Genomic DNA, 27,183 nt, shown 5'->3' with positions numbered 1-27,183 from the left:
CAGAGAGTGGTGGATGTGTGGAATGCTCTGCCCCAGAAGGCTGTGGAGGCCCAGTCTCTGGATACTTTCAAGAAAGAGTTGGATAGAGCTCTTAAGGATAGTGGAATCAAGAGTTATGGGGATAAGGCAGGAACAGGATACTGATTGAGGATGGTCAGCCATGATCATAATGAATGGTGGTGCTAGCTCGAAGGGCAGAATGGCCTACTCCTGCACCTATTGTCTATTGTCTATTCCACGTTTCATACCATTTGCAAGCTTTGAAATGGTGCCCTGTACTCCTAGGTTTAGGTTAGTAATATTTCTCAGGAAAACAAAATTCCAATGGCCTGGAGAACTCAGCAGAAAACCTTCTTCCAGTCCAAAACACCATCCATTACTCTATGATTCCTGTCAACTTGATCAGCCAATGTTATATTCGTGTTGCTTTTATTCCATGGCCTGTAACTTTGCTGGCATGTCTGTTGCGTGACACCGTATCAAATTGCTTTTGGAAACAGACACATTTTTATCAATAAATTTTCTGCGGGTAGACTCATCTGAACTTGGCCAATCCTGGGTGCAGCTTGGGTCGCCTTATTCAGGCACTTGGAGTTTGCCCTGCAAGTTGCATTTTGCTGTGGCTACCCAGTGCTTATGTCTCAATATCTGATGTATAAGAAGGATTCACAGCTGATGAATTTGATTTGATTTTTGTTGGGCAATCAGGTGCAAAGAGCAACTGAAAGCACCAAAGCTTCCCGACGACCACATCGAGGCCAAGGTAGTCACATTAACCCTTTCTTAGTGACTGACACAGACTCCAGCTGCAGTATTGTGTCCAGTTCTGGGCATTGCACTTGAGGAAGGATGGCCAGTCTTTGGAGAGGGTGCACAGGGGATTTACCAGGATGGTGCCAGAGCTGAGGGATTTTCAGTCGGTGGAGACATTAGAGAAGCTGGAATTTCTCACCTGACAGTGCAGTAGGTCAATTGGAAAGTAACTGGTTATGCTGAAAACTCTAAAACGTTTTGAGAGACCAGGTAGAGTGAGAAACTGTTTATTTAGAGTCATAGAGATGTACACCATGGAAACAGACCCTTTGATCCAACCTGTCCATGCCGACCAGATATCCCAACCCAATCTAGTCCCACCTGCCAGCACCTGGCCCATATCCCTCCAAACCCTTCCTATTCATATACCCATCTAAATGCCTTTTAAATTATTGCTAATATGGTCAGGAACCAAAGGACCTAGGTTTTAAACACAATAGCAACAATATGTTATATCTATATAGCATCTTTAATGCAATAACTTATCCTAATGCTCTTCAAGGGAGCAGTATATACTAAGGCACAAAAGATGCCATACAAGGTAATATCATATCTGATGACCGAAAGAGAGTAGGTTTTAAGGAATGTCATAAAGAAGGAAAGCGAGGTAGAGATAGAAAGGTCATTGGCCAAGCAGCCAAGAGGGAGATGAGAAGAATTGTTTTACTCAGTACGTTGCTCTGATCTGGAATGCCCAGCCTGGAAGTTAGATTAGATTCCCTACAGTGTGGAAACAGGCCATTTAGCCCAACAAGTCCACACCTACCCTTCGAAGAGTAACCCACCCAGACTCATTCCCCTACCTTTACCCCTGACTAATGCACCTAGCACCATGGGCAATTTATCATGATCAATCACCTGATTTGCACATCTTTGGACTGTGAGAAGAAACCAGAGCACCCAGAGGAAATCCACACAGACAAGGGGAGAATGTGCAAACTCCACACAGACAGTGGATTCTTGAAGCTGGAATCAAACCCAGGTCCCTGGCACTGTGAGGCAGCAGTGCTGCCCAGGGTGGTGGAAACAGATTCAAAAAACAACTTGCAAAGGAGAATTGGGGATAACTGAATAATTATTGAATAAATATGGGATCATTGGAATAGTTTACAGGACAACAAAGAAGGAGGAGAGTGGCAGTGGGACAAATTGAGTATACTTTTCAAAAAGCTGGGATAGTTACAAATGGATGAATGGCTTCTTGTATTTTGTGACGGTACAATAATCTATTATTGGCTCAGTAATAAATGTTTGCCGCCGTATTATGAGCACACACTTCTTCAGGAACTATGGTGGGGTGCTTTATGTACACTTGAACAGGCAGACACAGAAGTCCTCAGTTTAACATCTTATACAAAATGCAGTGGTCTCTCAATATTTTACTAAAATATCAGCTCAGACTTTGGACTTAAATTGGAAGAGGGGCTCCAGATCACAAGTTTCAGATTTGGGGATGAGAGTGACCCAGTGTTTGTTGCCGCCATGTACAAATAGAGTGAGCCCTCTCAATCAAACATCTCACTGGAGGAGGAGATGATGGTGATGCATTGGGCAAGACAGAATGCAGAGTGATTGTTTACAGTGAGCTATAATCTGTGCTCCAAGCTGTAGGGGCAATGGTTTAAATCCCATTGTGGCAGCTAGAGGGGCTTCAATTTTGATAGTGTAATTTGGAAATAAAATCTAATCTCAGTGACAATAAAATTGGCATCATTGTCGTAATACCATCTGGTTCACCGATTTTCTCCAGGGAAGGAACTGCCAACATGTGATTCCAGATTAGGGGCAGACAACATATGCCAGCCTTACTAGGAATGCATTCCTGCCCCAAATGTAATCAAGGCAGGAAGACTGTGGGGTCTCCACTTGCTGTCTTCTAGCCTAGTTGAGTAACCACCTGGTCTACAGATTAATCCTTTGAATCAGATTGATTAGACAAAATAGATCTCTTTGTACTCTAAGTATTGGAACTCTTTTGGAAGTTCTTCCAATCTTTGGGACCACCTTTCTGTAAGAGATTGAGGATCATTTTATCACTTGTGACTATCCTGCTTTCTCTTCGAGAATATTCCTGCCTTCATTCAGTCTCAAGTTCTGTGTAATGACCCATGTGGGGACTTTTAAAATAGACTATTTGCTCTTTGGACAAAAGTGAGGACTACAGATGCTGGAAACCAGAGTTTAGATCAGACTGGTGCTGGAAAAGCACAACAGGTCAGGCAGCATCCTGGGAGCAGGAAAATCGACGTTTTGGGCAAAAGCTCTTCATCAGGAATCTTCTCCTTGGATGCTGCCTGACCTGCTGTGCTTTTCCAGCACCACTCTGATCAAAACTCTATTTGCTCTTTGGGGCATAAGAAGACTCTGTGCTTGTTGTTTGAGGGACTGTAAGAGCAAACTGGCCTCTATCTCACTGGCTGACACAGTAACATTAATCCACACTCCGGGTAGGCATACACTCAACCAGCTAGGCTCGATTTGGGAAGGTGGGACGATGGGAGAGTAGGATCTAGATCATTCAGAATAGTGTGAGGAGGAACTGCTTCACACAAGAGGACTGTGGAAATTTGGAACCGTATCCCTCAAAGTGTGTATAGTTAATCAAAAATGTCAAAAATGTGATTCATTGATTTTCAGCAGTTCTGGCTATTGAGAGATAGGAAGGTAAGTCCGGTGGATGGAGTTAGAGGACAAGAGGAGCCATGCTCAAACTGAATGGCAATACAGGCACAATATCCTGTATTTGAAGACCTCTGCCTATTCTTAAAGAGAGATTCATGGTAAAAACAATGACTGCAGATACTGGAAACCAGATTCTGGATTAGTGGTGCTGGAAGAGCACAGCAGTTCAGGCAGCATCCGAGGAGCAGTAAAATCGACGTTTTGGGCAAAAGCCCTTCATCAGAAATAAAGGCGGAGAGCCTGAAGCGTGGAGACTGTCCCCATGACTTATCCTACGTGCCTATCTTCTTTTCCACCTATCCACTCCACCCTCCTCCCTGACCTATCACCTTCATCCCCTCCCCCACTCACCTATAGTACTCTATGCCACTTTCTCCCCACCCCCACCCTCCTCTAGCTTATCTCTCCACGCTTCAGGCTCTCTGCCTTTATTCCTGATGAAGGGCTTTTGCCCGAAACGTCGATTTTACTGCTGCTCGGATGCTGCCTCAACTGCTGTGCTCTTCCAGCACCACTAATCCAGAGATTCATGGTGGCAATGTAAATGGATGCTGGCATGCATCAACAGGACAGAATGCAGAGTGAATCTTAACAGTGGGAATGAAACTGCGGGACATACACTGTAGCTGAATATATGTGTTCACTGGACCTTAACTAATGTAATCTGCTTGATGTCTGAGTTTGTCAGTGGGTTGACTTGGATATTTCAATAAAGCTTTGTGTTGTTTCGCTTCTCTTTCTCTCTCTCTCCATTTTGTCACCGGAATCATAAGGACTGAAATTCCCAGCAACGTCACCTTGTCATCGTCAGATGCTGCCAGTCGCCATAAACCCGTAGATCCGATCTTGTGGTCAAGTCTACTACGCAAGCTCGCTTCTATGGGTCTGTGGCAATGTGGTCTTATAGCTGCCATGGTCCCGGTAGACCCTTCCTGATTAAAACACACTCAGCGAAGATCTCAAGTCCTTTTCTACCTTATTTATGGTTTGGTGTTTCTGACTGCTGTCCATGATTCATTCTACTAATACATTTTCCATTCCAATGTACATTGCTTTTTTGCCTGCAAAATCCACTGTCTTTCTTTCTCCCAACGCGTGCTGTGTCACAGTTACAATTTTCCTGTTGGCAATCAGAACTGTTGTCCCCACTTCCAAGAGGTGAAATAGCAGAAAGCATTCGAGGGGCTAAGTGGCCTATTCTTGTTCTGATGGTTCCCAGTGTTTATCTGTCCTTCTGTCTTGCTTTGAACTATGTGGACAATGGATAGAAAATTAAGATAAGAGTACTAATTGATAGAGCACGTAGAGAGAGACTATTCATTCTGGTGGAAGAGCCCAGCACAATGGGGAGCATAACTTCAAGATTAAAACCAGGCTATTCAAGATAATGTCAGGAAGCAATAGAAGATGGTGATCTGGAACAAGCAACATCAAAATCTTGCTAAGGTCAGGGTCAATTGCAGATTTCAAAACCAAGATTGATCATTTTTTATTAAATCAAAATTGTATCAAGATTTACGGGACCTTTGCGATTCAATGGAGTTAAGATAGAGATCAGCTTTGAATGGCAGAATAGGACAGAAGGGCCAAATGGCCTTCACCTATTCCGAAGAAGATTGTGACCCTGCGATGCAGTATGATGCTGTCAAAGAACAAAGAACAAAGCTGTCGTTCAGCTGTTATAATTTATACCTCCTCCAAACTTTCTTTTTGTTACCTATTACCCTGCTTCTCTTTTCACCATCAGTCCATTTGTCATGTAACCTCTCCTGCCTTCCACCCAATCCACAGACTTTTCCCTGCATTTGCTAGTGACCTGTCACATCCTAAACATTTCCCACTTATGACAAACGGTCATTGAGCTAAAGTGTTAACTCTGTTTCTCTCTCCACAGATGCTGCAAGACCTCCTAGGTATTTCTAGAATGTGCTTGTTTTTTGTTATTCCAGATTCCTAACGTCTGCAGTATTTTGCATTTGTTGAATTAGGAAAATGGTTTGGATTATGTAGATTATTCAAAGTTTAAAACACAGAAACAGGCCATTTGGCCCAACTAATTCTCACCTGTGTTTAAGGAGACTGCTCCCTTCTTTTCGTCTACTCCTGTTGACTTACTTCTCAATTCCTTTCTCACCCACGCTTATCCAACCTCTGTGTTAGACTGACCTCTAGAACAGAGATACTGTTGTTCAAGGTGTAGAGACCCTGAAACGCTTCTTTGATATATTTCCACACTTTTGCTCGTATCCCCATCACTCCCATCAGCTCCATGGCCACTCACGAGTGCATTATTAAGTAAGAAATATCAGGACATTTAGGAACTCATCAGGCAGAGTCAACATCGTTTCATGAAAGGGAAATCTCATTTCATGGATTTGTTAGAGTTCTTTGAGGATGTAACAAGCTAAAGGGGAACCAAGAAGATGCAGTGTATTTTATAAGGTGCTACGGAAAAGGTTGCCGCACAAAGTGAATGCTCATGGTGTGGGGGCTGTGACATATGAACATGGATAGAAGGTTGGCTGACAAATAAGAAACAGGTAGTCATAGTAAATGGAGTGTTTTCAAGTAAACAAATTAAAACTTATTTAGTCCCACAGGAATCATTGCAGGCCCTCAACTACTTACAACCAATGTTAATGACTTTGGCGAAAGGACCAACTACCTTGTGGTCAATGTTGCTAATTTTATAAAGATAGCCCGTTGGCTAGCTCAGTTGCATGGACAGCTGGTGGTGCTCCAGAGTGACGCCAACCGCAAAGGTTCAAATCCTGTACCAGCTGAGGCTACCATAAAGATTTCTCCTTCTCACCCTCTCCCCTCACCTTAGATATGATGACCCTCAGGTTAAACGATCACTCCTCTCATGGGAGAGCAGCCCTAAGGTTTGGTAAGACAATGACGCTTTACTGTTTCACAAAGATAGGTAGGATTTGGGAGGGCAGGAAGATGGGAGAGTGGGAGCTAGCTCATTCAGTGTAGTGTCAGGCGGAACTACGTCACACAAAACGACTGTGAAAATTTGGAACTGTCTCCCCCAAAACAATTATGAACAGGGTGCAATCAGCCTGCAAAGGCGTATTGATAGTTTGGAAGGTGGAGCACGTTGTGGGATCATGTGAGAATGTTCACTTGGGCAGAACAAATGCAAAAGCAGCATATTAATTAGATGGAGAGACTGCAGAATGCCCCGGCATACATGGATCTGCATATCTTCATATATATTTCACACACAAAGTTCGTATGCAGATACAGCAAATGATTGAGAAGGCAAATGGAATGTTGGCCTTTATTGAAAAAGGGATAGTCATTGGTGTTTCAAAGAAAGAGAGTAACAATTATTGGTAAAAGGTTTCTGAAGGGCTGCAAAAAATTGGTGCAAAGAAAATGTTTCCTGTCTTTGGGTAAGCTACGAGGAGAAAGTGAGGTCTGCAGATGCTGGAGATCAGAGCTGAAAATGTGTTGCTGGAAAAGCGCAGCAGGTCAGGCAGCATCCAGGGAACAGGAGAATCGACGTTTCGGGCATAAGCCTGACCTGCTGCGCTTTTCCAGCAACACATTTTCAGCTTTGGGTAAGCTACAACTAGGAGACACTGTTTGTAAAGGAGGGATCTTCCATTTAAGCCAGGGGTGAGGAGTAATTGCTTCTCTCAAAGAGAGGCATTAACGTTTGGAGCTCTGTTCACCAGAGAGCAGTGAAGGCTGGGTCATTGAATATATTCAAGACTGGGTTTGACAAAGTTTTGATTGACAAGAGAGCTAAGGGTTGTGGGGTTGGGCAGACAGGGAAGTGGAGTTGAGACCCCAAGTGAATCATCCATGATCATCTTGATTGGCAGAGCCAGTTTGATGGGCCAATTGGCCTTCTCCTGTTCCCATTTCTTATGAGGGAGGATTTATGTTTTGAAGAAATGAAGAAACGATATGTGATGTTGATTTGGAAACATTTGCTTGCCTCCGGGTTGAGGTAGTAGGTTGTATAGTTTAGAATTACACCACGGGAGTTAACTGTACAATCTCCTAGCTTTCCCCGGAGCATGCACGATCCATCGAGGACACAACGCTGCAACCGCCCAAGACAGACATTTTGACTTTCACAGAGAAAAAAAATTAACAAACCTTTTGGCATGCAAATATAAAGATATAAAGGCTGACCTCTCTCAGATTATGGACACCTTCCAGTGCTTTGGCATGAAGGAAATTTTTCAAATTTGGTCTGTGCTAAGATGGATGGCAAAAATTACCCAAATCTGAGCTACCAGCCTTGAAATCTTCAAAGGCCGGTTGAGGTGATAAGGTCAATGATGCTAATTTTTCACACAATCTCTCACATTTCTCATAATGCTGCCATGACATATACCCTGGTGATGTGCAATCTTTCCATAAAGTCAACTGATCTTTCTTCTACCCATCCCATATAACCCCCTCAGCTGTAGGGAGTGATGGGATGGACAGGAGTTTGTGAAAACATTGGATGAATGACTCCTGACGTTCAGTCAAACAGCGAATTTTCCAACTCCAATATTATTAATTATTAATAAATGCAAATTGCTCAAAAGGAATCTATTTATAGTTTGCTTTTGATGCTCCCAGGGATTTATTTTGCTCCTGTTTTGCTCTCAGCTGTGTCCTGGAGATTAATTTTCAATTGCTGGAGACTCTAGGGCAATCCTGAACAATTAGCAACTCGTTGGCAGCAGCAAAAAGAAAAGGAAGAGGTAAGGGACATATAATCCAATCTAGGTTTAGTTAAATCTGCTACATCTCAATTTTCTTCTGTCTTGTCCTGACAGAGACTTGGGTTCAATACTTCATGTGATAGGTGACCCAATGTTAATGATGTCATCTGGCCAGTCTTCAGGTATGAGCTTAGGTAGTAATCTGTTTGACCATAAAGAGCATAATCCTCAATCTGGCTTGTAGATAAATACAGCAGGATCATTAGTAAGTGGTTCCCTTTTCTCTGAGCCAGCGCTGTGAGGGTTCCAACAACATGAGGACCACAGCTGTTCAAGAAGCCAGCTATTTATTACCTTCTCTCAGGCACTCAGGGATGAGCAATGCAGGCTTAGTTTTCTTTGCAGCTCACGGTGGCTTCATAGTAGTAATATCATGAGACCAGTAATCCAGAACCCCTGGCAAATGACCAGGAGAAATGGGTTCCATTCCCACCACGGCAGATGGTGAAACATGAATGCAGTAAAAAATATCTAGAATTTTAAAAAAGAGATGGTGGTAGCCATTATCAATTAGTTCACTAATGTGCCATCCTTATCTGGTCTTCCCTACGTGGGGCTGCAGGTTGATTTCCTGTAAACTATCCCTAGGCAATTAGGGCTGGATAATCATTGCTGGCAAAGCCAGCAACTTAAATGAAAAGCAAGCAATTGGTACTAATCTAGATCAACGGAACTTAGGCACAAAATCCAAACTGAAACGTTTTGTGTAGTACTCAGGGTATACTCCCCAGGCTGGGTGCTGTGTTTCAGATGAAACCAAAGTCTGTGTCTGCCTTGCTTTAGTCATTTATGCTAAAAATCACACAACATAAGGTTAGTCAAACAGGTTCAATTGGAAGTACTATCTTTTGGAGCGCTGCTCCTTCTTCAGGTAACTAGGATGATGAAGGAGCAGTGCCCTGAAAGCCAGTACTTCCAAATAAACCTGTTTGACCAAAACCTGGTGGTGTGTGATTTTTAACTCTGTGCACCCTTGTCCAACACCAGTACCTCCACACCCTAGTCACTTATGTCATTTCTAGCTGTGAGAGCATGCTATATAAAAGTTGGTGTTTCCCAGCACAATAGTGACTGCACTTCAGAAGTAGCTTTTTTTACACTAAAATGTATTGGGAACCCCTGAACAATAAGGTGCTTTGGAACTTCCTAACATCATGAAAGGTGTTTTTGAAATGCAGGCTTAATGCAGCAAGAGTCACTGGGTGTGATTTTCTGAAACTAACTCCCATCAGCTAACAAGGCGGGAGAGAGATTTTCCACAGAATGTTTACTTTGTCGGCCCTGGATTGATTTCTGCGGTTTTCTTTTGTCTCTCCCAGAGGTTACCGATCTGTAGGTTGGCATGCAGCTGAGTGTGGATGAGGAAGAGGCAGGGAATGAGAGGTATTCAGTTATGATGCTCCAGCCATCTGAATTGTGGGGCAGAGGTGAGGTAAGAATGACAGCCCTTGACACTAAGGCTGCACTTGACCGAGTGTGGCATCAAGGAGCCCTAGCAAAACCAGAATCAATGGGAAACTCTCCATTGGTTGGAGACAATTTTAGTACATACAGAGATGTTTGTTGGAGATCAGTCATCTCAACTCCAGGTCATGTCTGCAGGAGTTCCTCAGAGTTGTGTCCTTGGCCCAACCATCTTCAGCTGCTTCACCAAAGACCTTTCCTCCGTCTTAAGGTCAGAAGTGGGGATGTTCGCTGATGATTGCACAACATTCAGCACCATTCATGACTCCTCAGATGTTGTAGCAGTCCATAGCCAAGTTCAGCAAGACCTGTGCAATGTCCAGACTTGGGCTGACAAATAGCAAGTCCCATTCATGCAACACAAATGCCTAATAATGACTATCTCCAAGAGTGAGAATCTAACCAACACCCCTTGGTATTCAATGGCATTACCATCGCTGAATTCTCCACTGTCCATTGCTTGACTACAAACTGAACTGCAGATTAGTTCATATATTTGTAAATATATAATAGCTATATAATTACAGTGCCAACAAGAACAGGTCAGAGGCTAGGGATACAGCAGCAATTAACTCACCTCCTGACTCCCCAAAGCCTGTTCAGCATCAACAAGGCACAAGTCAGGAGTGTGATGAAATATTCCCCACTTGCTTGGATGCAGTTACAACAACACTCGAGGAGCTCAGCACCATTAGGGCAAAGTAACTGCTTAATGGCATTACACACACAAGTATCCACTCCCTCCACCACCGACACTCAGTAGCAGCGGTCTGTACTACCAACAAGATGTACTGCGGAAATTTGCCAAAGATTCTTAAATATCACCTACCAAACCAAATTCCAGTCCCACCCAGAAAGACAGGGTGGCAGATACCACCTGCAAGTTCCTCTCCAAGCCACTTGCCATCCTGACTTGGAAATATATTGTTCCTTCAGTGTCGCTGGATCAAAATCCAGAAACAGCCTCCCTAACAACATTGTGGGCCTGCTACACCCACATAAATGGCAGCAATTCAAGAAGGCAGCTCACCACCACCTTATCATGGACAATTAGAAGTGTACAGTGATTGCTGTATCAGCCAGCTATGCCCACAGCCTGTGAATGAATAATTAAAAAGAAGGACCAACTCATCATGTTGATTTGGGATTGGTTATTTTGACATTGGTCAAGGAGCAGGAATCAAATCTCATACTTCCCCCAGATCCTTACATTTGTTCCCTCCCCTGTGCCCTAACCCAAGCTAAGCTTCAGCCTGAAGTTTACAGCAGATCAAAAGGGGGAGCTCATCAGAAGAAACTGAAGTATCTGAGACTGGAGGTAAGATGAGGCCGTTCATTCACAGATGAGTTGGCAGAGGTGGGCAATGCCACTGAGTTTATAACACGTGGTCTTGGTGAGGATATGAGATCGGGGAAACCGTGATCAGAGTCATTGGCACAAAGTGATCCCTACATTCCCCGCCCCCATGACAAAGTTGAGAAAAGGCTGCAATGGGAATTACTGAACTGGCTAATGTGACAAATAGGCAAAGGGTCAGCTGCTTGTTTCAGGCCAGTGTTCTCTTTTGTCTGGCATAAAGTTTCGGACTATATGTCAATGCTGACACAATGATACTGAAGTCAGTTATTAATTCTGTTGGCAGAATCTGGCACTGGCCATGTTGCAATCCTTTTCATCTGGATTGTGAGACTCCACTTATTCTGATCATTGCAAACACAGCAAACCCACAACCCATTGAGTTTGGAGCCACGTATAACTCTGATCCCACACTCATCTACAAACTATTTGGAGCCAGCCTAATGGGCACTGGGGTGATGGAATGCTTTGATAATAGCTCCCTTACTTTTTTTGTTTCCTTTGAATACCCCACTGCAACCTATACGCCATTGCAGGAATGTAAGAGAAAAAGCAACTGGTGTCTTTCCAGATTATTGCTAGGCCAATCATCTTGACAAAACACTTCTTCACCATCACTCCACCAACTCCAAACCCATAATATCATAAGACCATAAGATACAGGAGCATAATTTAGCTATTCGGGTCCATCAACATCGTGGAAGAAGAAAAGTAAAGACCAAAATGGAAATTACTCTCAGGAAACAGTCCAGTAGTTCACAATGTTGTTTGTTATTCTTTCATGGTGTTGGTAGCACTTAATGCCCTTCCCCAAATTGCCCTTGAAGTTGAAAAGGTTGCAAGGCCATTTCAGAGTGCAGTTAAGTGTCAGTTGCATTGCTGTGGGTCTGGAGTCATATATAGGCCGGACCAGCTAAAGACAGCAGATTTCCTTCCCAAAATGACAAACAGACATGTTTCTGGGTAAATCAGCAATTGTTTCTTGGCCACCGTTAGATGAGCTTTTAATTTCAGAATTATTAATCAAATGCAAATTCTACTAGTTGCCATGGTAGGATTTCAATCTATATCTTCAGAATATTACACTCTGGATTACAAGCCCACTGACATTGCCACTGCACCACCATCTAAGTCAGCAGTAAGATACTTACCTACTAGATAATGTGATTGCTGGTTGAATTGCTATGTTATGGCAGTTATTACATAGAATAGACCTCTCAGAAGTAGGGCACAGCTGACCAATGATTGGGAACCCATCTTTAAATGCATCTTCCCACTTTGAATCTATAGCATTTCTATATTCCCATCTTTCCTTTCGTAAGCCTGAATTCTTCCTTGGGGGATCTTAGCCTGCATCTCTGGAAAAGTCTCCTCTGACTTTTAATTCTAATGCATCAGTGTGAAATTATTTTGCGACAAGTGCAAACGAGAGACAGAGAGAGAGAGAGAGAGAGGAGGAGGAGGAGATTGAGACAGTTCGAGCATCAGTGGGAGTGAAGGAAAGTGCCCTGGGGGGGTGGGAAGCAGGGGTCACTGTCAGCAGAGGACACTGTCAATGAAAACCTGAGAGTAGAGGCACAGATAGGGATAGTTGAAACAGTGGAACAGGAAGCAGAGTTTGAAAAGGCTGATGATAAAGACATCAGCATGAAGCTGATTGGTAGGTAATGGGGTTAAGTTGTATTTTCCCCCCACTCCCACCCCACCCCACTTTAAAGGTGCACTGAGGAAAGGTAAGAGTTATAGCTTCTTGTTTTAAAAGAAAACTATTTTTTTCTTGCCTTAAATTTGGTTAGGAAATGATTTAACTAAAGGTATGGTGGGGAGATCGGTTCCATGTGTTACACATTATGTGGGAGGTTTTACATGCCTGCACAATCAGATCATGATTCACACAGGTACTAACAACATAATAGAAAGAGGGATGAGGTCCTGCAGTGAGAATTTAGGGAGGCAGATTAAAGACCGAGACATCAAAGGTTTTAATCATTGGATTACTCCTGGTGCTCCATGCTAACGAGTATAGGAATAGGTGGATCGAACAGATGAATATGTGGCTGAAGTGTTGGTGTGGGAGGAGAGAGCTTTAGATTCCTACATCACTGGGTCTGTTTCTGGACAAGCTGTACCTGTGCGAGTCCACAGATTGTACTTGAACCAGAAAGGTAGGAGATGCTGCGGGGGGGCGGGGGGGGGGGGGTGCATTGTGGGACTTTTCCTTGTACAGTTAGTGAGGGTTTAAATTAATTTGGCAGGTGAATGAGATACAAAGAGAAAGTACATTATGGGGTATTACGTAAGGAAGATAAACCAAGTCACTTTGGAAGCTGAGCATGGCAAGGCTGTTTGGCATTTATTTTAATACAAGGAGACTTATGATGAAGGCAGATGAGTGACGGAGTTGATTGACTCATGGAGATGTGATGTAATTTCTCTCATAGAGACATGTTTGAGAGAGGACAGGACTGGCAACTCAATATTTCAGGGTATAGAATCTTTAAGCAACCTGGAGGGCAGAAGAGAAGATTATCAATCTGAGAATCAAGTATTGCAATTGGGAAGGATGATATCTCCACCAACAAGGCCATATGGGTGGAAAAGGAATGCAGTAACATCACTGGGAATTAATTATAGGTGTTCAATCAGTCACAGAGAGATAGAAGGGCAGATATGTGCACAAATCTCAGAGACGTGTAAAAATAACAGGATAATAATAGGGATTTCAACTTCTCCAATATTAAATTAGGTAGACAGCGTGTGAAAGGCTTAGAGGGAGTGATCTCTATCCATTGAAGTTTAGAAATATGAGATGTATTATTTTGAAACATATGAGATCCTGAGGGGACTTGGCAAAATGGATGCTGAAAGGATGTTCCCTTTTACTGGAAGGGTCTATAACTAAGAGACACAGTTTAAAAGGAAGGTGTCTCCCTTTAAGACAAAGATGAGAAGAAATATTTACCTTCAAATGGTCACCAGTCTCTGGAACGCTCTCTTTCCCCGACAGCAGTCAAGGTAGGGCTGTTGAATGTTTGGAGGCTGAGTTGGTGATTCTTGATTGCCATTGGAGTCAAAGGTTGTTGGGCTAGACAGGAAAGTAGAGTTGAGGCCACAACTGGACCAGTCATGATCATATCAAATGGCAGAGCTAATTTCTCAACAGGCTAAATGGCCTGCTGTTGCTCCTGCTCCAAATGCCCTCGATGGAAACAAATAAAATCATTATGTAGTTATTTAAATTTCCCAAACCATCCATGTATTAAAAACTATTTTGCAGTCAATCATTTATTCAAATAAAAGATGGTGCAGCCTGTAATCTATAATCAGATAAGACTGCTCAGCTGTTTATCCAGACGAGGAGGGACCCTCATAGTTAGTGACACTGAACAAGCTCTCCGCTGATACCTCAGTATTGTGCTCCAGACCTAGAGAGTCATTCACTGGGACTTTGTATCTGAAAATCTAAGACCAATTTCAGTTGCACTAAGTTTTCCAGACATTGTATCAAATCATTAGTAAATCAGGAGTATTCTGATCTGAAAGGGTCAGGCACTTGTTGAAGTGATTTTTAATTTATTGGTTTCAAAATATTGACATCTGTGAATTCAATATGGCTGTGTCCCATTTCTCAGGGCCAGAGCTCGGTGAATTTAGGCTAAATACTTATAAAACGTGAGTGGCAGTATTGTGTTCATTTTCACACACTGCACTTTAGGAAGGACACTCATCGTATTGAAGAGGGTGCGGAGGAGATTTATTAGAATGGCGGCAGGAATCAGAAATGTCAGTTCAGTGGAGAGACTGGAGATACTGGGATTTCTCTCCTTCAAAAAATCTAAGGGGAGATTAAATTGCAGAGGGTTTTGACAGAGTAAATAAGAGAAGCTGTTTTCATTTGGAGCATTGGTAACCAGATGACAGAGATTTAAGATAATTGGCAAAAGAACCAGAAGGGTAAAAGAGACATTTTTCTTTGAGCTCAGAGTTGTTGTGATCAGTTACTTCAAGAGTATTGAAAACAGATTCAATGTTAATGCTGAGGAGAGAATTGGATATATACACAGGAAGGAAAACTATGGGAGAGGATTGAGATTCACTGGCTATGTCTTTCACAGAGCTCGTACCAACAAGATCGGCTGGCTCGTCTCCTCCGTGCCACTTCGCTCTATCTGCATGCGCTTAGCTTTCAAAATAAACACTTCAAGGAGAAAGATGTGGGTATAGGGTGCACTTTTATAAATAATGGGCTTGAAAGCATCTGATGTAGTGGCATTTCTTTGAGCTGTGAGACTGGGCTTCGCTCACTCTTTTGCCATTGCACGATGGAGCTGAGCGTGTTTCTGCCAGAGCGTTTCCATGGGAGCCATGATTTCAGACCAGCTTCAAGAGCCAATTTGGAACCAGGGGATCTTGAAAAACAACTCAGAATCCCAAATCTTGCCAACTCCTCTTGCTGGAAGTACTCTTGGAGTTTTTAATCACATAACCTCCTGCCTCTAACTATCCCGCCTTCCAAATGGCCTTTCTGCTGATCCTGAATCTTGAAGAAATTGACAAATGAAAGGAAATCAATTTTTTTTGTAATGTTTCTGTGATTCTCTTTCCTCACTGGAGTTAATTTGTCAGGCATGGAGTCTCCAGACCAATCTTAGAGTGTAGCAACTGTTGTAGGGCTGGTCAGTAGTGTGAGATTAATTAATTGACTTGCTTCTATCAGATGTGATCAACAATTCTGCATGATTTAGGATATTCTAAACTATAGTTAAGTTATTTTGTCACAGGTACTGCTCAGAGTGATCTTGGACAGTACCAATTTTGGTGGCTCTGACTCAATAGATTTTTTTTTCATAGCGTGTAGACATTACCACAAAGCTAGCTTTTGTTGTCCATCCTTAATTGTCCTTGAACTGAGTAACATGCTAGGACATTTCAGAGGGTAACTAAGTGTCAATCACATTGACGTAGGTCTGGTGTCACGAGTGGGCCAGATCAAGCAAAGAGCAGATTTTCTTCCTGAAAGTACATTTGCAAACCAGATGGGGTTTATACTGCTGATGATAGTTTCATAGTTAGCGCTACTGAGACTACCTTTCAATACCCAATTTTATTAATTGAATTGGAATTCCACTAGCTGTGTTAATGGGATTTGAACCGATGAGCATTTGTCCCAGAGCATTAACATGGGCCTCTAGATTACCTGTCCATTGACAATACTGCTGTTCGACAATTTCTGTCACATGTTCTGTATAAATTGCCAAAAGCACAATTTTAAGATTTCTGTTTTCCCAGCACTGTAGATTCTCTCTGTGTGGACACACATAAGACTTCCAGGCAAGAAAGATAGGAAGTGAGCTAATGTTGCCAATTCTGGTTGGACATATTCTGGAGGTCTGTGCACTGATCTGCTGCCATTAAAATCAGCTTTCCCATTCCTTCACTGAGTCCATCTTTCACTGTCTATTGCCATCCCACATCCTGCAATCTTTGTTAACTGATTGGATGAATCCTATTTCCTCATCAGTGTAACTGACAAATAAATGCCTTTTTTCTGGAAAAAGACATAACTTTATAATGCCTCCTGTGTAAGAGCTTTGCTTTCAGGATGTCCCTGGGATTAACCTTCAATGGCTTGAGATTCTGGGAAAATCCTACAATTCTGGAAACACTTGCCTGAAACTCATTTAAAATTAAATGCAGTAGGGATCACTGCTGCTGCTACTTGTATGTCTCCTACCAGGAGATCTTCCATCATAGAATGTCACACTCATCTGTCCTGCAGCATCCTCACACATTCACAATAGCTTATCTGACCACTCTGCGATGTCCTTCATCCAAAGACACTTTGGTCAACTGATCTTCCTGCTGACCCCCACTTTGCCCTTGGAAGGAGATCTCTTCCAACACTGACCCCAATAGCCAAAATGCTGCCAATTTTTAGGATGTCACCTTTTAGGAATTAATTTTTTGCTTTTGTAATTTCAATAGGTCTACATTTCTCTGATGGTCTTTATACTTAGCATTCACATTTGAAAGGCTTCTATTTTATTCTGTTGATATTATTATCCAGTTGCTAATGTGTACAGAAAAGTGCACGAGTGTAGCATGTTGTGTTTTTCTCTTGCTACAAACTTGACAATCCTTGTATTTAACATTTCATTCGTTTTCACAAAATGCACAAGGGATTAGGGAGTAACTAACTGCTGGCTTGGGCCATTTTTGCTCTACCCCTCTGCATCCCAGACTCATTGATAACTGCTCCTTGATCACAGCACACTTTGCCTTATTGTGAAACCAGGTCTTCACCGTGGAAAGTGTGAATACACCATGTTACCAGATTAATGTGTCAGAGTAGTTTTTGTTTGTTTGTTGAACGTGCCATTGCTGACAAAGTCAACATTTGTTGCCGATCAATAAATGCCTCAAGATGGTGGTGATGAGCTGCCATCTTGAATTCTTCAAAGATGCATATAGCCAGACAGGACAGAGAAATTCCCCTTAAGAGTTAGTGGTGAAACACACATGAACTATATGCGACTGGGGCTGTGTCTTGCTCGCTTCAATGTACCAGTGTGTGTGTTATATGTTAAGGGAGGTGAAGCTGAGATAAACATGAGTTGTAATGAAGCCAAGGTTCTGCAACATCTCTTTTTAACTCTGTCTGCTTTGCAAAATGGGAACTAACTTACCAACATTTATCATGTAATGCTTAATGTTAACAAACTGTCTAAGAATCAGTTTCGTGGCAAAAGATTGTTGCCATTGCTGTTCATGGGCAGACATTTACACACAATAACATTTCTTGTTTGCAATTTGATTACAAGATGGGAGTGTCAATAGCATTTGGTGCCTATCCCAAATTGACTCCAGAGAAGGTGATGGTGAGCAGCTTTCTTGAACTGCTGTAGTTCATGGAGGGAGGGACACCCACAATGCTGTTAGGAATGTAATTCATGGATTTTCACCCAGTGATAGTGAAGGATTGATGATGTATTTCCACGTCAGCATGTTGTCCAACACGGAAAGGATCTTGCTCGTGTCAGCACTTCATATACCTGCAGCCTGATTCCTTCTTGGTATAGGGGTTGTGGTATTGAAGTCACTGTTAAAGAATTCTTGGTGAGTTGGTGCAGTACAAAGATGGTGGCTCACTGCTGCCTCTGTGCGTCAGTATTGGAGGGAGTTAATATTTGAGGTGGAGGTAGACGGGGTGGCAGTCAACTGAGTTGCTTGGATCTAGGATGGTCAAACATCTTGAATGTTGTTGAGGCTGCACTCAACCAAGCAAGTGGGGAATATTTTCCGACTTGAGCTTTGTAGATGGTGCATAGCTTTAGGGATACAGGAGACTTGTTACTCAGCACAGAATTCTGACCTGATCTTGTAGCCGATATATTTATATGACTTGTGCAGTCCAGTTTCTGGTTAGTGATGATCTCCAGGATGTTGATGATGGGGCGTTCAATCATGGTAGTGCAATTGAATGTCATGGGGCGATAGATCGATTCTCTCATGTTAGAGATTATCATTACCTGACACTTCAAGGACATGAATGTTGCTTGCTAAGCCAGCCCAAGCCTGAAGGTTGTTTATGATTCACTCAGTATATATGAAGAGTTTCAAATGATGCTGAAAATTGTGCAATCGTCAGAATTATTTTCTGACCATTTACTGGAAAGAAGTCCATCGTTGAAGCAGCTGAAGATGTTTGGGCCTATGATACCAGCCTGTGGAAGTCCTGTGAATGAGATGATTGACCTCCAAAAACCACAATATTATTCTTCCTGCTAGGTTTGATTCCAACAGTGAAGAGTTACTAGGACTCTTTGATGCCACAGTTGGTCAAATGCTGCCTTACTGTCAAGGGCAGTCACTCTGACCTCTGCTAAGCTCTGTTGTCCATGTTGGAACATGGCTGTAAGGTGGTCTGGAGCTGAGTTAAACTGGAAAACTTAAACTGAGTGTCAATAAGCAGCTTAATGCAGAGTAAGAGCCTCTTACTAGTACTGTTGATAACCTATTCAACCACTTTGTTGATGCCCAAGATCAGACTGATGCAGTCTGTCAGACAGGAGGCTCTACTGGGTCTGACATTGAGCAACAAGAAAGAATGATTAAATGATCTTGTAGTGAAGGTGTCCTATAATATGGCTGAAATTTAATATGAGATATAGAGGATTAAATCTGGGACTATATCTTCAAACTTTAAATGAAAGGCCACTATGAGACCACGCAAGCAGAATTCACTAAAGTGAATTGACAAATTAAGTTAAAGGATAGGTCAATAGACATGCAGTGGCAGACATTTAAGGAGATATTTCAGAATACACAATAGATACATTTCTATAATACAAAAATTCCAAGGGATAGACCCATCATCCGGGATTCACCAGCAAGTATTTAGTTGTGTAAAGATAAGTGACAAGTCAGAATATTGGAGAGAATTTAGGTCAAATCAAAGAATTACTGAAAATTAAGAAAAGATTGGAGTGCAAGAGAAAGCTAACCAGAAAAGTAAAAGTTTCTGTAAATATTTAAATAGTGTTATCAAAGTGAATGTTGTTTCTATTGAAAGGAGGCCGAGAGATTTGATAATGCAAAATGAAGAGATGAACTGAGCAGGTATTTTGCATCAGTCTTCACTATAGAGGACACCTGAAACATCTCCGGAACAGCAATAAATCAGAAGTGGAAAAGAGGGAGGAACTCAGGAAGAGTGGGAATGAAGTGGCACTAAATAATTGTTAGAGCTGTGGTCTGATAAGTATCTGGATCCTGATGCACTTCATCTGCAGTCTTACAAATAGTGAGATCGCTGATACATTGGCTTCAATTTTCCAAAGCTCCCTTGATACAGGGAAAGCCTCTTTAAATTGGACAAAAAAGGAGGGAGACAGAAAGGAGGAAACTGCAGGTTCAATTTAAAATACATTGGAAGCAGTTGATATAAGGTTTACTAAACTGATACCTCAAATGGGTGGGTTGTCTTGTATGGAAAGCTTGGGCAGACTATGCTTGTATTCATTGGAATTTAGAAGAATAAAGGTCATTCACCTATATGGGACCTGACAGGATTGATTTGTAAATGTTTTGTCTCACAGAAAAATCTAGAAGTAGGGGTCACTGTTCAAAAATAAGGGGTCAGTCATTTTAAAAAGCAATGACGCAAAATTGTTTTTTGTGTCAGACGGTTAAGGCAGAGATGGATTCTGGGGAATCAAATAGGTGAAAGGTTATTGGGGTAGACAGCAATGTAGATTTGAGGTTACAACCAGATCAGCCGTGATCTGATTAAATGGCAGGCTCATGGGGCTGCATGGCCCATTGCTCCACCTTGTTTTATACCTCCCCATCACTGAAGGAAAGGGATACTTGTGGAGCTGCCTTCTACAGAGAGTCGTTTAATTGTCTGTCACCAGTCATGATCAGATGTTGCAGGACTGCAGCGTATTGAACTCATTTATTGGTGGTAGCATTTCTTAGCTCTATCATATTCATGCTTGCCATATAAATAGCCTCACTGGACAACTTGGTGTATGGCATACCCTCCTACACACACGCTCATGCCTCTCTCCCCACCCTCTAATTCACCTGGCTTGTTGGTAATTGTAAAGTGGGGGATATGCCAGAATATGAGGTTATAGATTGTAGTTGAAGGGCCAAAAGGCTTGCACCTGCTTCTATTTTCTATAATACTGCTGCTAAAGACACCAGTGCCTCATGTCCCATTTAGTCTGACAGTAATGCCACATAACACAATGGAAAGTTTCCTTTCGGTGAAGATGGGCCTGTTTCAACATACTTAAGTTCATCCTATCAAACTAACCTTTTTTGCCCTCAAGTGTTTGACATAAATGCACATTAAAAATAGAAATGAGGAAGTATTTCTTCTCTCAGAGGGTTGTGAAACTGTGGAATTCTTTATTATAGAGGGCTGTTGAGACTGGGTCATTAAGTATAATCAAGATGTGGAGGTGCCAGCGTTGGACTGGGGTGAACAAAGTCAGAAGTCACACGACACCAGGTTATAGTCCAACAGGTTTATTTGAAATCACAAGCTTTCAGAGCACAGACCCTTCATCAGATTCTGTGCCTCTGTGCTTCTCCCTCACTTCATCTGATGAAGGGGCAGCGCTCCGAATGCTTGTGATTTAAAAAAAAAATCTGTTGGACTATAACCCAGTGTCATCTGAAGTATATTCAAGGCTGAGATAGACAGATTCTTAATCAGTAAGGAACTCAGGAAATGACAGGAAAGGGGAGTGGAGCTGAAGATTCTTGGATCAGCCATAACCCCATTGAATGGTGGAGCAAATTCGATGGGCTGAAGGGCCTACATCTGCTCCTACATCGTATGGTCTTTTACAATTCATCTCAACCACTCCCTGTGGAAGCAAGCTCCACATTCTGTTTACTTTCCAAGAAAGACAGTTTCTCGCATTCACTAATTTTTTTTTTGTTTGTGATTATCTTATACTTACAAATAGGAAAACCTTTTTTATGTCTTTCTGATATAACTCCATCATACTTTCCCCCTAGTCTTTTTGTTTCCAGAACGGATGACCTTCCACCTTCTCCTGATAAATGTAACCTCTGATATCACCTTTTGAAAATCATTTATGATTTTCTGGTACCTGCACATTCCCTTTCTTTTCTAGACTGCCGACCTAGAGCACTGCATGTGATGAGCTGAATCTTAGCCCGTAAGAGCAGCTTGGTTGGCATGGACTGTCATGATAAAGCTGTAAAAAATCCCAAACTGGACCCTGCCCTGCCCACAAGCCGTCCACACTCGGGTTTCTAGGCAAGGCAGGAGAATGGGCAGGCTGCCAACCTACTTTCAGGAAGGGGAAGGTTTGGCAGCTCGCATATTATAATCAGCCTTTAGCTGGCAGCCTCACACTGAGGCTGCTTTTCTTTTTTTTTGCAAGTTTAACCCTGCCTGGTCAGGTTTCCTGAGTCACAGGAAACCCAGCTGCTGAAGGGAGTACCGCTTCGAGGAGAAGGTGAGGAGCTGGAAGCACACGGGATGTTTTCTCAGAGACCCCAGAGCACCCGCCGACTGGCCAGAGCATTCCCCCGTGCAGAACTCCCACAGGGTAAGGCCTTAATTCAAGGATCCTCCAGCGTCAAGGCTCATAGCTCCCCAGGTGGTTGGAGATATGCCATTGCCCCACCAGCAGCCACAGTCTACTGCCTCATGTGCGGTCTGCTGAAGGCTCTTTCAGAACAACCAGCGGCCAGCCCTTCCAATGAGCGTGAATTATAGGCAGGAAACCTGCCGAGGAAATGTGCTGTCAGTAACAGAGTCAACTCCACAGCATGTGGGAAATCCTAGGCACCCACCTTCTATGACAAGGGTGGCACGGTGGCTCAGTGGTTATCACTGCTGCCTCCCACCACCAGGACCTGGGTTTGATTCCACCCTCGGGTGACTTTCTCTGTGGAGTTTGCATGTCCTCCCTGTGTCTGCGTGGGTTTCCTCGACAGTCCAAAGATGCTAAATTGCCCATAGTGTTCAGGGATATGCAGCCTAGGTGGCTTGGCCATAAGAAGTTCAGGGTTACAGGGATAGGATCAGTGTGGGTTTTATGGGCCAAATGGCCTGCTTCCACTCTGTAGGGATTCTAAGATTCTAACACTATATCCCCATCTATACAACTTAGTCTTGGTGCCTGTTTGCAATTGTACTGACTCTCCAAGTAAATTAATGTAATTTGTGGCTTTGCAATTTCATCCCAGGTTATGGATCCCAGTTTTCTGTTTATATTTTTTCAAGCCTTGTTGAATTCCATTGCTACTTTCAATGATTCATGAGCCTTTGTTCCGAGATCTCACTACTCCCCTTACTCCATTTAGACTCTTATTTTTCAAAGAGTTTGTGGCTTCCTAGCAAGTGCCTTCATTGGGGAGATAAATGTTTGCTGCCAAATGACTTAACAAGAGGAAGTAGGTAAGAGGACACGTTATGCCTACTTTTGTGATCAGAGACAATAAATACTTGCTGAACAATTTACTGCTCATGAAACATTTGGGAAAATATTCCCATTGAAGCAGTCGACAAAAGCAAGGAAAGAAATAGTATTTATGTCTGCAATGCATTTCACAAGCTCAGGATCTCCCACGCCCTCTCCAGCCCATGAAACCTTTTCCGAAGTGAAGTTGCTGGAGTACTGTAGGAAATGAAGCAGCTGATTTGTGCAAAGCAAGATCCCACAACGGCAAATGATAATGTCTGGATCATTAAGGGTGGCACGGTGGCTCAGTGGTTAGCACTGCTGCCTCACAGTGCCAGGGACCGGGGTTCAATTCTGGCCTTGGGCGACTGTCTGTGTGGAGTTTGCACATTCTCCCTGTGTCTGTGTGGGTTTGCTCCGGTTTCCTCCCACAGTCCAAAGATGTGCAGGTTAGTTGAATTGGCCAAGTTAAATTGCCCATAGTGTTAGGTGCATTAGTCAGGGGTAAATGTAGTGGAATGAGTCTGGGTGGGTTACTCTTCGGAGGGTTGGTGTGGACTTGTTGGGCTAAAGGGCCTGTTTCCACACTGTAGGGAATCTAATCATTTTCACAAATGATGTTTGTTTAGGGCTAAATGCAGTCACACAAATCCAGAGTGGAAGTAGGCCATACAGCCCCTCTAACCTACTCTGCCATTCAATAAGGTCTTATTGTGGCATAAACACCACATTCCCACTGACCCTCCCCCAAAACCTTTGACTCCCTTGTTAGTCAAGAATCTATCTACTTCACAATTTTCAATGCCTCTGCCTCCATCACTCTCTGGGAAGAGGGATCCACAGACTAATGATTCTGTGGGAGAAGAAGTAAATGATTTCCTCTCCATCTTCCATGGGCAACTTCTAGTTTTTAAACTTCTTCCCCAATTGAAAGAATCCCCAGCATTCTTTCAATTCCTGAAACGTCGATTTTCCTGCCCCTCGGATGCTGCCTGACCTGCTGTGCTTTTCCAGCACTACTCTAAACTTGACTCCTTTTTGGTCTCCTCAGGATTTTACATGTTTCAGTAATTTCACCTCCCATTCTTCTAAACTCCAACAGGTACCCAGACTGTATAACCAATCCTCGTAAGAGAACAAAAATATTCCTTATCGTAGAACGAAGATTGACTTTCTTTCCAAGTTGAAAAGCATTTTGACAGCTTATCTCTTTGCCATCTTGTATTAAATTGTTCAGGGTTCATGCCACAAAAGAGATTTACCTTAATGAGGACAAGGATTCCACAAACACAAAACCTGGGAAGAGGTCTGAGAATTTGGAATGATGTCTTCTTAGAGAAAGGTCAGGAGAAATATTCCGATTTGTTCAATATGGGTGTTCCAAATAATGACAGGTTTGATACAGTAGACAAGTAGGTAAGGTTAATGGCTGAAAGATACAGATTTAAGATGATTTGCCAAAGAAGCAGATGGGGAGATGAGTTTTTTTTTAAACTCACTGACTGAGAGGACAGTAGGAACAGATTCAGTAGTAACAAGGGCTTTGGATAATCACTTGAAAATGTATTGCTTTCTAGATCACAAGGAATAGAATGAATTGGAGAGAATTTTCAAAAGCTAGCACAGGCCAAATGGTCTCCTCCAACGTTGTGTCATTCTAGAATGTGTAGATTTACACACCTTCCTTCTATTCCTTGCCTGTTCATGTGCCTGGCTAAATGCCTCTTAAATGTTGCTATTATATCTGCTTCTACCAACTTCCTTGGTAGTGCATTCTAGGCACCTACCAATCTCTGTGTAGAGAATTTTCCTTGAATACATTTTTAAACTTTTCCCCTCTTACCTTAAACCTACGCCCCTTGTATTTGACATTTCCAGGTCATCCCTCAGCTTCTAATGTTCAATTAAAAACAATCCAAGGTTGTCCAACCTCTCCGTATAGCTAATACATTCCAATCCAGGCAAACTCCTGATTAATGTCCTTTATCCCCTCTCCAAAGCCTCCACATCCATCCCATAGGCTGGCAATCAGAACTGCACACGATGCTCCAAATGTGGCTTGACTAAAGTCTTATACAGCTGCAACATAATTTGCCAACTTTTATACTCAATGTCCTGACCCACGAAGGTTAGCATGCCATATGCGTTCTTTACCATATAACACTCCTCATTTTTATTCTTCCTGGAAAAGTGACCAACTTCACAATTTTACGCATTATAGTCCATTTGCTCACTTGCTCAAACTATCTGCATCTTCCTTGTGTCCTATTCACAACATACTTTCCTCCTACCTTCATATCATCTGCAAATTTCGCTTGCCATGCCTTCTCTCTCCTTGTCTACGTCAGACGTCACATGGCACAAGGTTACAGTCCAACAGGTTTATTTGAAATCACAAGCTTTCAGAGTGCAGCTCCTTCGTCAGGTGACTTATGACTTGGTCCATCCCAGTCCATCATTGGCATTTCCACATCATGGCTGTCCTCATCTAAGTCATTGATGTAAATTATAAACTGCTAAGGCTTCAGCACAGATCCCGTGCAGGATTCCACTCATCGCATCATGCCAATCAAAAAAAAACGATTAATGCGTACTGACTGTTTTCTGCTAGCCAGCCAATCTTCCTCCTACAACATGAATTTGTACTTTGTGCAATAACTTTCATGGTGACCTTATTAAATGAGTTCTGGAAATCCAAACTTAATACCTCTACAGGCTTCCCATTATTCACACCCCATGCCATTCTGTCAAAGAAAACAATGAATCGGTTAAACGTGATTTTCCTTTCACAAAACCATGCTGACTCTTCCTGATTTCCTTATTGTTTTTTTAAAAGCTGAGCTATAGCTTCCTTCATGACCAATTATTGATTGATTGGAGTCATAGAGATGTACAGCAAGGAAACAGATGCTTCGGTCCAACTCGTCCATGCTGACCAGGCATCCGAACTGAATCTGGTCCCACCTACCAGCACTTGGCTCATATCTCTCTAAGCCCTTCTTATTCATACACCCATCCAAATGCCTTTTAAATGCTGTAATTGTACCAGCCTTGACCACTTCCTGGCAGCTCATTTCATACATCCACCACCCTCTTTGTGAAAATGTTGCCCCTTAGGTCCCTTTTATATCTTGCTCCTCTCACCTTAAACCTATGCCCTCTATTTTTGGACTCCCCCACCCTGGGGAAAATACCTTGTCTATTTATCCTATCCATGCCCCTTATGATTTTATAAACCTCTATAAGATCAACCGTCCACCTCCAATATTCCAGGGAAAACCGCCCCAGCCTATTCAGCGGCTCCCAAAAGCTCAAATCCTCCAACCTTGGCAACATCCTTGTAAATCCTTTCTGAACCCTTTCAAGTTTCACAACATCCTTCCGATAGGAAGGAGACCAGAATTGTGTGCAGTATTCCACATGTGGCTGAACCAGTGTACTGTACAGCCGCAACATGATCTCCCAACTCCTATAATCAGTTCTCTGACCAATAAAGGAAAGCATACTATCTACCTGTGACTCTACTTTCAAGGAACTATGAAGATTCTAACATCTTCCCCAGAACAGATTACTAAAGTGCAATACAGGATAAAACCCACAACATATGTCAATCCCTACCCACTGAAGAAATACTCAGGGGCTTTGTTGTGCCTGTTATGAAACCACAGTACAAGGCACATATAGTGATCCTCAGTGGACTTGAGTGTGGGATTTCTTGACTTAATGGCCTGAAAGAAGGGAAGATGTGAATGTCAACAATGCTGGGGGAAAAAGGAGGTATTAAAGAAGGAAATGAATCCTTTTGAATGTATTCACTGCCCATTCACATCACAAGGTGATGTTCAAATCTGGGTTAAATTATTGGGATAGATGATCCATTCATTTAGAGTCACCACATTGGTCAGGCCAGTAAGGCTGGCAGATTTCCTTCACTAAATGGCACCAGATGGGGTTTGTGACAATCAACAGTTGTTGCAATCAACAATTAGGCTGGCTTTAAGAGTAGTCAAGAAATACAGCATGGAAACAGACCCTTCAGTCCAACTCGTCCATGCTGACCAGGTATCCAAAATTAATCTAATCCCATTTGCCAACATTTGGCCCTTATGTCTCTTAAACCCTTCCTATCCATATACCTATCCAGAATCCTTTTAAATGTTGTAATTGTATCAGC

General features: G+C 42.6%; 1 long non-coding RNA gene across 9 annotated transcripts in view; it reads left to right on the top strand.

The window, feature by feature from the left end:
* The window catches only part of LOC122555422, a 324,887-nt gene that overhangs the window by 261,788 nt on the left and 35,916 nt on the right, over nucleotides 1-27,183 (top strand). The window contains exon 6 of one of the 9 annotated variants that reach the window (XR_006313272.1): nucleotides 4,269-4,341. The exons of the other annotated variants lie outside the window; for them this stretch is intronic. This is a non-coding gene — a long non-coding RNA (uncharacterized LOC122555422). Of the gene's footprint in view, nucleotides 1-4,268; nucleotides 4,342-27,183 lie in introns of those variants that run through there. 9 annotated transcript variants of the gene reach the window in all.

Source organism: Chiloscyllium plagiosum, chromosome 12 (assembly GCF_004010195.1).
Source record: "Chiloscyllium plagiosum isolate BGI_BamShark_2017 chromosome 12, ASM401019v2, whole genome shotgun sequence".
NCBI classification, from domain to species: Eukaryota; Metazoa; Chordata; class Chondrichthyes; order Orectolobiformes; family Hemiscylliidae; genus Chiloscyllium; species Chiloscyllium plagiosum.
The sequence above is the reverse complement of the archived record's forward strand: the minus strand, read 5'-3'. Positions and strand labels throughout refer to the sequence as shown.